General features: G+C 37.4%; 1 pseudogene; it reads right to left on the reverse strand.

Moving 5' to 3' along the window:
* Positions 1–11,462: 11,462 nt before the first annotated feature.
* Positions 11,463–12,516, reverse strand: LOC131508368 (olfactory receptor-like protein OLF3; annotated as a pseudogene).
* Positions 12,517–14,088: the final 1,572 nt, after the last annotated feature.

Here is a 14,088-nt window from a genome sequence, read left to right on the forward strand (position 1 = left end):
AATGCAAGTTAGTACAACATTTAACTGATCAGTACTCCTTAAAAGTGTCAAGACAGTTGATGGACATTTAGGCTCTTTCCATAATTGGGCTATTGTTGAAAATGCTGCTATAAACATTGGGGTACAAGTGCCCCTATGCATCAGCACTCCTGTATCCCTTGGGTAAGTTCCTAGCAGTGCTATTGCTGGGTCATAGGGTAGATCTATTTTTAATTTTTTGAGGAACCTCCACACTGTTGATGGGGAGTGGGAGGGAGGGGAGGGTGGGTGATGGGTATTGAGGAGGGCACCTGTTGGGATGAGCACTGGGTGTTGTATGGAAACCAATTTGACAACAAATTTCATATTAAAAAAAGAAAAAAAAATGTGTCAAGAGAGAAAGACAAGGAAAGACTGGAACTTTTGCAGAATGATAAACACTAAAGATAAATTACAAGCAAATACAATGTGAAATCCTGCATAGCATCTGAAATTTTTCAAAAAATAATTATTAGGAAAACTGATGAAATTATTTTAAGCATTATACTTTAGCTAAAAATGAAATTAGTTAATATTAGTTGCACCAATGTTGACTTTGTGGTTATGCTATTTACTTTTTTATTACTTTTTTAATTTTGTTATATACTATGTTTTTGCAAGATGTTAACATTAGGGGAAACTTTCTGTTCTGTGTTTGCAAATTTTCTGTAAGTCCAAAAACTAGTTCAAAATCAAACTCAATATTCATTAACAATAAAAGCTTATTATTATTCATTATTATCATTCATTAATAATAAAAACTAATCTAGAAATAGAGGTGCATTCCCTCAATCTGAAAAAAAAAACAAAGTTCTAATAATTTACATCATTCCTAATGATGAAAGATTAAATGCTTCCACTCTGAGATCAGAAACAATCAAGGATGTTTACCCTCAGCACTGCCATTCAACATTGTACTGTAGATTCTAGTCATGCAATAAGGAAAGCAAAAGAAATAAAAGGAGAATCTATATGGCAAGTATGCAAATGAAAGATGATCAACATCACTAGCCATTAGGAAATTGCAAGTAAAATCGTAACGAGATGCCACTACACGTCTGTTAGAATGCCTAAAATCGACAGAACTGCTGGGGCACCTGCGTGGCTCAGTGAGTTGGATGTCCGACTTTTGATTTCAGCTCAGGTCATGATCCCGGGGTCATGGGATCGAGCCCTGTGACAAACCCTGTGTCAGGCCCCACACTGGCCTCAGTGCTGAACGTTGACCCTGCTTAAGATTCTCTCTCTGTTCCTCTGTCCCTCTCCCCTGCTCATGCTCTCTCTCTCTCTCAAATACAAATTTTTATATAATAATTGAAAAATTAAGTGGAACCTGATATCAGTGCATCAAGAAAATGCAATTAAAAAATAAAAATGAAAAAATAAAAGAACTGCCAATACCAAATTCTGATAATGATGTGGAACAAACGGAACTCTTGCGTGCTTCTGGTGGAAATGCAAAATTGTATAGCCACTTAAAAGTTTGGTAGTTTTTTATAATGTTAAGTATACACTTACCTTATATTCCAGCAACCCCACCTGTAAGAATTTACCCAAGAAAAATTAAAAGTATGTGTCCACAAAAAGACTTATACCCTAACACATATATTACTTTAGTTCATAATTGCTCAAATCTGGAGATAACCCAAATATCTATCAACTGGTGAATGAATAAGCGGACTGTGGTACATCCACACAATGGAGCACTACTTGGCAATGAAAAGAAATAAACTACAGCTATATACAGCAGTATGCAAGAATTTTGATGGTATTATTGCAAGTAAAAGAAGACAGGCACAAAAGGCTACCTTCGTTATGATTATATTTATTTAACATACTGGAAAAGCCAAAATTATAGGAACAGAAATGTGATCAGCAATTGCCTGGGGCTGGAGTGAAGAGGGCATTGACCACACACAGGAACAAGGAAACGTTTGGGACTATTCTATATCTTGTTTATGACCTATATAACCTTGTTATGACCTATAAACATTTGTCAAAAATTAGATAACTATACACTTTAAAAGAATGAATTTTGCTATGTGTAAAATATCTATCAATAAACATAATTTTGAGAAAGGAGAATAATACAGAATAAAATAATAGTAGAATAAAAAAGGATATAAGTACAAATTTGGTAGACATTCAGAGGAAAAAAAGCAAAAATATGAATACATTTACATCAATAAATTTTAAAACTTAAAGGACAAATTTCTGTTAAAATATAACTTACCAAAAGCTGATGGAATATAAAATATCCTGAAAAAAATCCCAAAGCCTTAGAGAAATAAAATCTACATTTAAAGTATTTCCTCAAAGATAGCTATCTGGGTGTGATCTATCAAACTTCCATGAAACAGAATCATTTCAATCCTACTTCACTCTGGAACTCAATTGTATAACACAGAGAGAGGGGAGAGTAAAAAAATGTAATCAAACCCAAGTTTTGCTCGGCAATAGATATGCCCTGCATGGGACTTCTTATTCTGAAGGGATGCGATTTACTAGTTGGAACATGTTATCTTACCAAGCTGTAAGTCCAATTATTAACCTTCTACTGACTAGAAAGTTGGGTCACATGATATCTACATTTATTTCATGTGTACAACACATAAGTTTATGATAATCAAATTATCATCTTTGAATGAATCGGCTCTTCTTCCTAATTTCTATATATGTGCCATTCAATCATGCCCTTTTCTTTAAAAAAAATAAGGAAAATCAAGAAGTGCAAGGGACTTGTTCAGTCACATCCTCTCCTTCCTCTTAAGTGTCTCCTTATGGATCTCTAAGTGCTCACAAATTATCACAAAGTTGACTTTCACTTGACCTCTAGTAATAGTACTTAACACTTAGTGTTTAGTAAGTACACATAGAGAGTTCTTATACAGTACTTATAAAATACCTAAATAATAGTTAGATACCACTTAGTACTTGCGATAGCCCTGAGCAAAATTGCATCTCTGTAAAACTGCTTGTGATGAAATTTTATTTCAAAGAGTTTTTCTTATCTATAAGACCTTTCTTATCCTTAAGAGATCTTTCTTATCTTTTAATAAGCCTCAGCAATTCTACAGAAACTAAAATACCACTCAAATTAAGTTCTTTGTAGCCTTTCCAAATTCTCTTCTGATACTGGTTTTGTCATATTTTGAGTGGGAATAACAATGCCAGTTCTCCCTACCTTAGTGGGTAAAGCATAAAGGAATGGGGTTGTAACAGTCATGGCACTAATCTTTGTTGAATATAAGAATGTTATGAGCTGAACTGGTCCCCTCCAAATTCATATGTCGAAATCTTAACTCTCAGAACCTCAGACTGTGACTATATTGGAGGCAGGGTCTTTAAAGAGGTGATTAAGGTAAGGTGAGCCCTAATCCAATGTGACTGGGGTTCTTCTAAGAAAAAATTAAGAAACACACATTCAGGGAGGGAAGACTATATGAAGACACAGGGAAAAGACACCCACCTACAGAAAAGACAGAAGCCTCCAAGGAAAGTAACCTTGTCAAGACCTTGATCTCAGACTTCTAGAATCTGGAATTTCAAGAAAATATATTTCTGCTGTTGAAGCCACCCAGTTGGTGGTACTCTGTAACTGCTGTTCTTACAGTGAATTAATGAAACTACAGAATGAGATAATAGTTAACAAACACTTCAAAAATGAAAACTCCCCTAATACAAAGTAATATTGCCCAAATTTACAATAACACAACTAATGCTGATACCCATACCTATAGGCACTGATTTTTCTTTTAAAAGTTGTTTTCTGTACAAGAGGTTAGAGAGATGGAACACCTTGCCCCAAATCACCCAGGGATTTAGGGATTTAGATCTAGCCTCCTTCAGAATCACCATGCTTTTTTGAATCGTAGGTTTTGTAGAACACCTATTTTTTTAATAATATTTTTATTTTGTGTAAATCGTTGTTAATAACAAAAGAAACATTATATTTAATTTTTTAATTTTTATTTGTTTTTTTGAGGGAAAGAGAGAGCATGCATCAGCAAGCGGGGGGTGGGGTGGGCAGCAGAGGGAGAGAGAAAGAATCTTAAGCAGGCTCCACACAGAACACAGAGCCCAATATGGGGTTTGATCTCACAACCGTGAGATCAGGACCTGAGCTGAAATCAAGAGTGGGATGCTTAACAGACTGAGCCACCCAGGCATCCCAAGCATTGTATTTAATATGCCTAACTTTATTAAAAATCTCCCAAATAATAACACAATATCCCCACCCACTGTTACATAAAACTCTCTTGTATCACAGTAAAATCAAGTCAAAGTTTTTGTGATTTTAAAATGTCTTTGTTGTACAGTTATAGCTTCTGATTTTTAAGAAAATCAAAGTCAAAATAGAATTTGTTTTGCAAAAAATAATGGTAAACTCTTTAGTGAGACTTTATCTGATATATACACCTTCTGCAGAAAATAGGAGTCAGAAACTCACAGAGTAACATAGCTTTATGGAAGTGTTTCATATATATATATATATATCTGGGAAGTGGTTGGTTTAGGAAGTTCTGGAAGGTAGAGGTTCTCTGGAAGGTGAGATGTCCTATCTTCTCACCACTAGAAATAAAACATTGTAGAAGCAGTGTGGGACAATGGGTCAGAGCACAGTTTCTAGAACCAGATTAACCTGAATCCCAATGGAGAAAAGTCAAAGGATCTTGGTAACTATTTTGAGTTCTCAGACATGTTTCCTCATGATATTTGTCACAGTAAGAAAAATGATTGCAGAATCTGAAGTAGGTTTTAAAAACCTAAGAAAAGACTTCTGTTTCTAGCCAAGACAGAGAAAGAGGGATTGGATTTATCCTTGCACCTGAACAACTACAGATGAGGGCAAAATATGCAAAACAACAATTTTCACTGGATATCAGGCAATGAAGGACAGGGATCCCTGAGATATGGTGTTTCTTTTGATCTTAGGGACTTTAACACCAATTAAAAGAAACCTGGAGTTTCTATGTTACATAACCAGGGATAAGGAAAGGCATTCCATTATTCTGAATTATAAAGGGTTCAATTAATGGAGAATACAGAACAAGCATAAATATTTGGGTGCTTAACAACAGAGCTTCAGAACACGTAAAGCAAAAACTGACAGAAATGCAAGAAGAAATAGACAAATCCACAGCTAGACATTTTAATACCTGTCTCTTAATAGTTGATAGAATAAGCATAAGTAAGGGAAGAGTAAGGAATCAGTAAGGAAACTGAAAACTTGAACAACATTATCAACCTTGACCTAATTGACATTTCTAGAATATTCCAATCAACAATAACAAAATACATTTTTTTCAAGTGTGCATGGAACACTTATCAAAATGAAGTATATGAAGAGATAAAAACAAGTTTCCATAAGTCACAATGATTCAAGTCAATGAAATATGTTAATGAATGATCAAAGTGCCTCATAACTCTGACAGAGAGCTTAGATGAGGGAGGGCCCCATGATCTAGCCTAAGCCAATTCAAGCCCATCTCTGAGACTTTTCTGCTGGAGCTGGCAGACAAGTCAGGATTTTGTCTCTCATGTCATAATGTATATCTGGGGCCTCCAAGTTTACTTTTTGTACCTCATGGAGGAAATCTATGAGCCATAGAATAGAATAAGGCCACAGAGAAAAGCAAGCCTGAAAGGAAAAAACAAAAAGATAGACATACTTCAAAACACTCTGGATTCTAGATTCAGCTATTCAGATACCAACTCGGGACTATATTCCACAGTTATAGTATTTCATTTACTTACTTGTCAGTTTTGCTTATATCAATTTTTTTTGGACTTTATTACTTTAAACTGTAACTATCCTAACTATAATAGTAACATTATGGCTCTGTGAGATTTTCACGTCTTCCAGCTAAATGTTGATCCACACAGCTGATATCCCAAGAGGGGTGTCCTTGTTTAAATTTACAATGCCTTTGGAATCAGACAAGCCACATTTGCACCAAATCCAGGCACTAAGTGTAGATTGCTAGCTGTCTGAACTCACACAAGTTATATATATGTGAAATTCAACCTCTTCCTCTGTACTATGTGAATAATCATTTCCATATTTTGAGGAGAGGTGTCAACACAAACTTACTAGACTTAGGAGGCCTCTAAAATTTATAAGTTGTAAGTTTAGCACAGGTGCCAGCAAAGATTGCTCTGTTCTTTCAGATTTTTGTGAATTTGATTTAAATCCTATTTTATAGACTGATGGGACTTTGAATATCCCCTATAAAACTTCCTAGATATTTGGGTTCCCAAAAAGTGAATAAGCATGTGTGAATAGTGCTATCATATAGAACCCCACAAAACATAGCCATTTAGTAAATATACACACACATACACACATACACATGCAGATACAGATACATATATATGTATATATATAGCTGGCCAGGTGTTTGGGCTGCTCAGAGGGGTTTGACGAAGTATCACAGCACTGCCATCAGGCACATGGCCAGGAACATAATAGACTCTCCAGTGACTCAGGTCCCAAGGCAGGATGAACTCATTCAGCAACATTCTATTGTCTACACCCATGAGATTATACAGACCCAAAATAGGTGTGGGAACCAATTGGGCAGAAGGATTTACTTAGATAGAGTAGGTCAAAGTAGACAAGGTCCATGAATGGACACCAAAACAGTCAAAAACAGATGAGGCAGGCATCAAGTCCATAGTTAATTAACCTTAGGCTACTTGTCTTCTGTCTTTGTGCTTATGATTCACTTGTGAATAATTGTGCCCAAACAAGAAATAATTCTCTATAGATAGACCAGTGTTTCTTAATCTTTTATTCACTATTTTCCACCTCAGGAAACTTTTCAGGTATCTTTTTTTAACCACCCACACCCCATGAAATTTTAACCGCACAGATATATAGTGTATAATCTGTTTATGTACCATGGCCCTTTAAAGGACCATAACCATTGCAATAATTAAGATATTTACCCCTGCCAAAAGGACCAATTTTTGCCCTCTTGGGGGTATTCCCCCCATTAAGAAGGCACGAGACAAAATTTGTTCTTTGTTGCCAAAAATCAGAGGTATGTTCTTGAAACACTTTGCTGGCAACTACTTTTGTGTCAGACTCCTTACATCGCTCTGGGTGGACTAGGTAACAGTTCTAAAACATTTTTTAGAGAGTCAAGGAGGAAAGAAAGTGACGGAATATGGGAAATATGCTCTATCAGAAAAAAAACAATGATAGTAGCTGACAGTTACCAAGTATTTTTGTGTGTCAGACATTTTACTAAGTGCTTTACATATAATTTTTCATTCCATCCACTCAGACTTCTCTAGGGGGTTATTATTCTTCATGTTATGGAAAATAAAGCTGAGTCTTATTTAAGTTTTGTAATTTTTTCCAGGATTGCACTTGTTTAATATCCTGTTGCACTTTGATGAGGAAGATAGACAAGGCTCAAAGGAGTCAGGGAGTAACGTGTATATAATTGATAAAAGAAATGTTCTATCAGATGGGGGGAACTGATATTGAAGATATGACTTCACCAAGAGCAGCCTAACCCACATCACAATCCCAGACTTTACCCTGTACTACAAAGCTATAATCATCAAGACAGTATAGTACTGGCACAAAAACAGACATATAGACCAATGGAATAGAATAGAGAACGCAGAATTGGACCCAAATGGATGGCCAATCTTTGACAAAGCAGGAAAGAGTATCCAATGGAAAAAAGACAGTCTCTTTTGCAAACGGTGCTGGGAGAACTGGACAGCGACATGCAGAAGAATGAAACTGGACCGCTGTCTTACACCATAAACAAAAATAAACTCAAAATGGATGAAAGACCTAAATGTGAGACAGGAAACCATCAAATTCCTAGAGGAGAAAATAGACAACAACCTCTTTGACCTCAGGTGCAGCAACTTCTTACTTGACATGTCTCCAAAGGCAAGAGAAATAAAAGCAAAAATGAACTATTGGGACCTCATGAAGATAAAAAGCTTCTGCACTGCAAAGTAAACAATGAACAAAACTAAAAGGCAGGCAACAGAATTGGAGAAGATATTTGCAAATGATATATCTGATAAAGGGTTAGTATCCAAAATCTATAAAGAACTTACCAAACTCAACACCCAAAAAACAAATAGTCCAGTGAAGAAATGGGAAGACATGAACACTCTTCCAAAGAAGACAACCAAATGGCTAATGTAGATGGCTAATACTTCTTATATGCATAAGTTGAGAAACTTCACAGAAGACAGAAGAAGATAGATAGATAGATAGATAGATAGATAGATAGATAGATAGATAGATATAGTTACAAACAGAGAGGGAGGCAAACCATAAGAGACTTTTAACCATGGAGAACTGAGGGTGGAAGGGAGTGGGGGAATGGGGGGTAGGGGAAAATGGGTGATGGGCATTGAGAAGGACACTTGTTGGGATGAGCACTGGATGTTGTGAGTGATGAAACACAGGAGTCTACTCCCGAAGCCAAGAGCATACCATAAACACTGTAGGTTAGCTAACTTGACAATAAATTATATTTAAAAAAAAAAAAAAAGAGCAGCCTAACCCAATGATGGAGCTGAAAGGACAACCAAACCATATGGACACTGACTTGGTAGTATGCAACTATATTTAACAGGGGCAGGTTTAGATCTGAAAATGCTGCACTTTAATGAAATGAATGGGGAGACACCTGATGGCCCCATGTATCAGGATAAGGGACAGTAGAATGAAAGCTTCAGCTTGAATATAAAAGAATGTGTTCTTACAGACCAGTCACTGTAGTTAAATTCTTCAAGGTCTAAGAAGTAATACAAATCATCCAATTTGTATTCAACAGATGCCAAAGATGGTGCTCAATACATGATTCATCTCCTCCATTTATCCATTAGTAAGGAGTCCTTAGATCTTAGGTAATTGAACCTAAGTGACTTAGAGAAATTAGATGCTTTATGAAATGGAAACTCAAATGAGAACTACTTCATCTTCTCTCAGAAGCCTTCACCTATACGACCCCTATTCCACATCCAGAAGAAAAAAATATCCCTTCTTTCCTTGCATTTTCAGAGCTCTTTCTGTGCATACCTTGTGTTATAATTTTACCTTTTTATACTATTTCTTCTATAATAGTGTAAAAAACTAGAGCCCAGAGACCAAATTCGACCCACTGCCTATTTTTGTATAGCCCACAAGAAGAAGTGTTTTACATGTTTTAAATGGTTTAAAAGAATATTTTAATAACTTATAAAATTCAAATTTCAGTGTTCATAAACTAAGATTTATTGGTACTAGCCACACTCATTCTTTTATGTGTTGTCTATGGCTGTTTTAGTGCTGCAATGGCAGAGTTGAGTAGCTGTGATGTAGACTGCGTGGTCCCCAAAGCCTAAAATATTTACGAACTGGTCAATTACAAAAAGTTTCCCAACCCCTGTCCTACAATACTGTAAACTTCCTGAGCAATGGCCATATCTAAACACTACTTTTATACCCTCAATGCCTACAGCAGTGTCTTCAACAAAGTTGATACTCACAGGATGATCACGTGTGACTTTTAGAGAAGGCTAAGAACAAAGATAAAGTTGGTCATATCAGAGGGAAAATTTGACCATTATGACCCTGTAATTTATACTGCATGAAATTCCAGAGAATGGCATCCACAGCTAATGGGGCACGTTCTCCTAGACCCCACATGGGTTTTAACCTTCACCATTCCCACACCTCTTAGTCCTGCCTTTCCTCTTCTACATTCTCCACAATGGGCACCTCTTCTTGTTTCACAGAGAAAACAGGTGCCAGTGAAAACCCTTCATCTCCTGATCATTAACTCCCAAATACAAATCAACCAAATATGAATTAAAGACTCAATGGAGAGACAAAGGGACAAAAGGAGGGCACCATTTTGAGGTTCTTGAAGAAAGTCGGAAGATTCACAATTATCATATTATTTCTCCTCTATCTCCCACAAATTCCATTTAATCATTCCTCCCCCTTTTATCTTACTGAGGTTTATTGTCAGAGGTGAGGTACACTCACAGATGATGCTAACTCACTAAATTTACAAAGGTTGAGTAGGGCCTTGTGTTTGTGTGTTTGAGCTGGGGGGATATACAAGAAGGCTCTTAATATGGAGACTTGAAAGTAACATCTGCACAGCAGACTGACATATCCTGATAACCCCAAATCCACATCAAAGCTGCATTATTTTTCTTATTTTTTATTTTTTTGTAGGGGGGAGTGGGCAGAGGGAGGGAGAGAATCTTTTTTTTTTAATGTTTCATTTATTTTTGAGAGAGAGACAGAGCATGAGTGGAGGAGGAGAAGAGAGAGAGGGAGACACAGAATCTAAAGCAGGCTCCAGGCTCTGAACTGTCAGCACAGAGCCCGATGCAGGGCTCGAACCCACGAACCATGAGATCATGACCTGAGCCGAAGCTGGACACTTAACCGACTGAGCCAGCCAGGCGCCCCAAAGGGAGGGAGAGAATCTTAAGCAGGCTCTGTTCCCAGTGTAGAGCCCAACTTGGGGCTCAATCTCACGACCATGAGATCATGACCTGAGCCAAAATCAAGAGTTGGAGGTTCAACCAACTGAGACACCCAGGTGTCCCTAAGCTGCATTATCTTTCACTGATTGCCTAAGGAAACTGTTTTTCTTACATGAACTATGTCTTTGATGTTTTATACATTTATCTCATTGCTTATTTGCTTATTTTATCTCTAAAGTTTCAGAGAAAAAGTTCGCTGAATTTTCAGAATTAGAGAATTTTTACCTTTGAATGAATGCTGATGTATACGCAATAAATTAGCAGTAACTAGAGCTCAGATTTTTCTTACCAATAATGTCATTGTCTACAAACAACACTTGGTTATAACCTTATCAGGGTAAAACAAAAATTTTAGTTGATATTTCTCTACTCAATTATTATCTCCACTCAATTATTTCCATTACTCAAATAGACTTTATATCCAGTAGTAGGTCTAGCACAAAAAACCTTCATCAGCTTTGATAGCAACTTTCTTCTTCGAACAATGACTCAATTACTGAATATGGCTACATATACTTACATTTTAAGTGAGTCTTCAAATTGACAATGATTTTGTTCCCAATGGAAATATGATAATCTTTTACAAAATGTGGATGAATAAAAACCTGTGTTCCAAGACTCATGAATAGGTCACTGATCACAATGTGACTAATCAAAACAGTAAATTGCATTGTCTTCAATTACTCTCAGTAATTGTAAGTGGTAAATGCTATTGTCTCAATTACTGCATATGAATGAAAACTGAGTAAGGGTGAGAAGTTCACTCCTCTACTCCACTGAACACGCTGCTGTGACATAAAAATATACCCACAGCCCACACCCCAACCCAACCACTCAACCTCCTACCTAGCATCACCAGGACATGTATCATCATCTCCTTCCTGGTTGCCAGGACAATGCAGGTGATGCCTGCCATATCTGAGTTAAGTGAAAGAACTCACAGGCAAAGCTCCTTTCTCTAACTAATGCTCAGGATTCATCAAGTTGCCAATTTTGATGTTAATCCAGATAACTGCCCTAGTAGTTTCTGCCAGGCCCCCTTCACCTCCTTATTCCTTACACTATAAATCATAGGGTTCAACATGGGTGTCAAAACGGCATAGAAGAGAGAGATCAACTTCTCCTGAAGAATAGAGGGGCTGGAGCGGGGCTGGATGTAAGTGAAAATGGCCATGCCATAGCACAAGACAACCACTGCGAGGTGAGACGCACAGGTGTGGAAGGCTTTCTTTCTTCCCTCTCTGGACTGGATCTTCAGGATGGTGGAGATGATCTGGATGTAGGACAAGAGGACCAGGCAGAAGGGTGTCATCAGCAGAACGATGCTAGAAACCATGATTATGATCTCATTGGAGGAGGTGTCCACACAGGCCAGTCTGACCACAGCTAAAATTTCACAGGATATGTGATCAATATACTTGTTTGTACACATGGGCAGCTGAAAGGTGATGGCAGTATGAATGAGAGAGTTGAGAGAACCACTGACCCAGGATGTGATGGCCAACCTAGTGCAGAGCCCTCCATGCATGATGACCGAGTATCGCAGGGGGTCGCACACAGCCACATAGCGGTCGTAGGCCATCACTGCCAGTAGAACAAACTCAATCCCACCCCAGCCTAGAGAGAAAAATAACTGGGCTGCACAGCTCACAAATGGGATTGCTTTATGTTCTGCAAGAAGATGCACTAACATCTGAGGAATGATGCTTGTGGCATAAGAGACATCAACAAGGGAGAGGTTGGTGAGAAAGAAGTACATGGGAGTGTGGAGTCGGCTGTCCAGGCAGATCAGAGCAACAATGAGGAAGTTTCCCAGCACTGTCACCAAGTACATGACTAAGAACAGAACAAAGAGAAAGACCTGCACATACAAGTCACTGGACAGGCCGAGGAGAATAAATTCTCTCACCCATGTCTGGTTATCTGTTTCCATTAAAAACATGTGAGAATCATTAATCTGCAAAAGGTCAGAGATAAGAGAATCCGTTGAATCAAAGAAACTTTTTAGTGAATACATACTGTATGCAATTGGCTAGCCTTTACCAGATGTTTCAGACTATTCGCAGGCCAAGATGGAAGGTTTATCCCAACATATCCACTCTGCATCAGAATCAGGCCAGAACCTTCATAAGGATGGGAAGTGGTCTCAGGGAGACCCTGTTAAAGCCTGGAGATAATGTAGTGCAATTCTAGGAGCTCACATCTTACAAACTTACCTCAGATTCCAGAGCAAGCAGAGTTTGGTAGGTGACAATGGTAGGTAAAGTGATAAACAATGAAGAAAATTTGGTTGGAAAGTTTTTTAAAGCTACTTTACATATGCCAACTAATCCCATCATAATGAAAAATGGTACATTTATTACAAAAGGAAATATTGGGAAAAGTCAGATCCTTGTGGAAAGATCTGTAATCAGAGAACCTAGATTCTAAAAATTGATTTTATTTATTATTTATTTACAGCTATGCGATTTGGGCTAGGTGACGAGCTTTTATACATGAAACAGAGGCATATCATCCCACTCACAAGTACATTTAAGCTCAAACGTAGGTAACTTATGAGGAAAGTACTTTGAGAACCATTACTTGTAGTAGAGGAAGTAGAGGAAGTATTAGTAGTAACATGACCTTTGCCTTGGAGTAGATAAGGCAGCAAACATTATTTTCTCCACACATCCCCTCCACAAATTCAAACATAAATAAAATTGGAGGCAATCTTCCACAAAACTGAAGGTTCAGGAATGGACGGGAGGGCTTTGAAGACTTTTTGCTTTTTGTTATTGCCCTTAATCCTCTTGGCCTTTGGTCTCTCTGCCTTCAGTGGGATCAGAAAGGGAAAAGTATTGTAATGGTATCTTGTTCTTTTTATTTTTCTCTTTTCAATTTACCGCTACTAATCATTTAACCTTTGTAGGTGGGCTCAAAAGAAAGCAAAGAAGACTTGATACAGAGAGGAAAGAAACACAAATGTTTAAGGATTCTTCTTCATTGCCCAAGGCAGAAAAGAAAGTATGAATTCGCATAGATGTACATTGGAATGGAGTTTCCTCCTATTTCCCCCTGAAGGAAGTGCTTTTTCAGTAGAACTAATTTGTTATTATTATGTCATTTTTGAACATTAAAAAGGGATACATAAGATTTAAAAAATATTTTTGAATCACTGCCTGCTCACAACTTCCCTTTTCTTGCAGCCTACAACATAAGGGAAAATAGTAACTAAAGGCAGCAAGAGAGATTGAGGGCAGAAATAGCTCCCCACCCATCCCAAAACCCACACAGATATCAGATTAGGGTCACTGAGCAGAAAGATGGAGACTATCTATGCTTTAATTCTCTTACCTCTTAAACAACAAAACAGAACAAGTAGTCCCAGGAACACCCTACTCATTCATGATTCAGACACATGCATTTTCATAAATTTCTTTAATTACCTTCTTGAAACTTGATCCATTCTTTCAACAGTTCCTTCTTTCCTGCTTATCATAATACTTCCTCAACCACCCTTCACTTTGCTTTTCTTTAATCATGATTAGTCTGAGAAAACAT

Source organism: Neofelis nebulosa, chromosome 4, assembly GCF_028018385.1.
Source record: "Neofelis nebulosa isolate mNeoNeb1 chromosome 4, mNeoNeb1.pri, whole genome shotgun sequence".
NCBI lineage: Eukaryota > Metazoa > Chordata > Mammalia > Carnivora > Felidae > Neofelis > Neofelis nebulosa.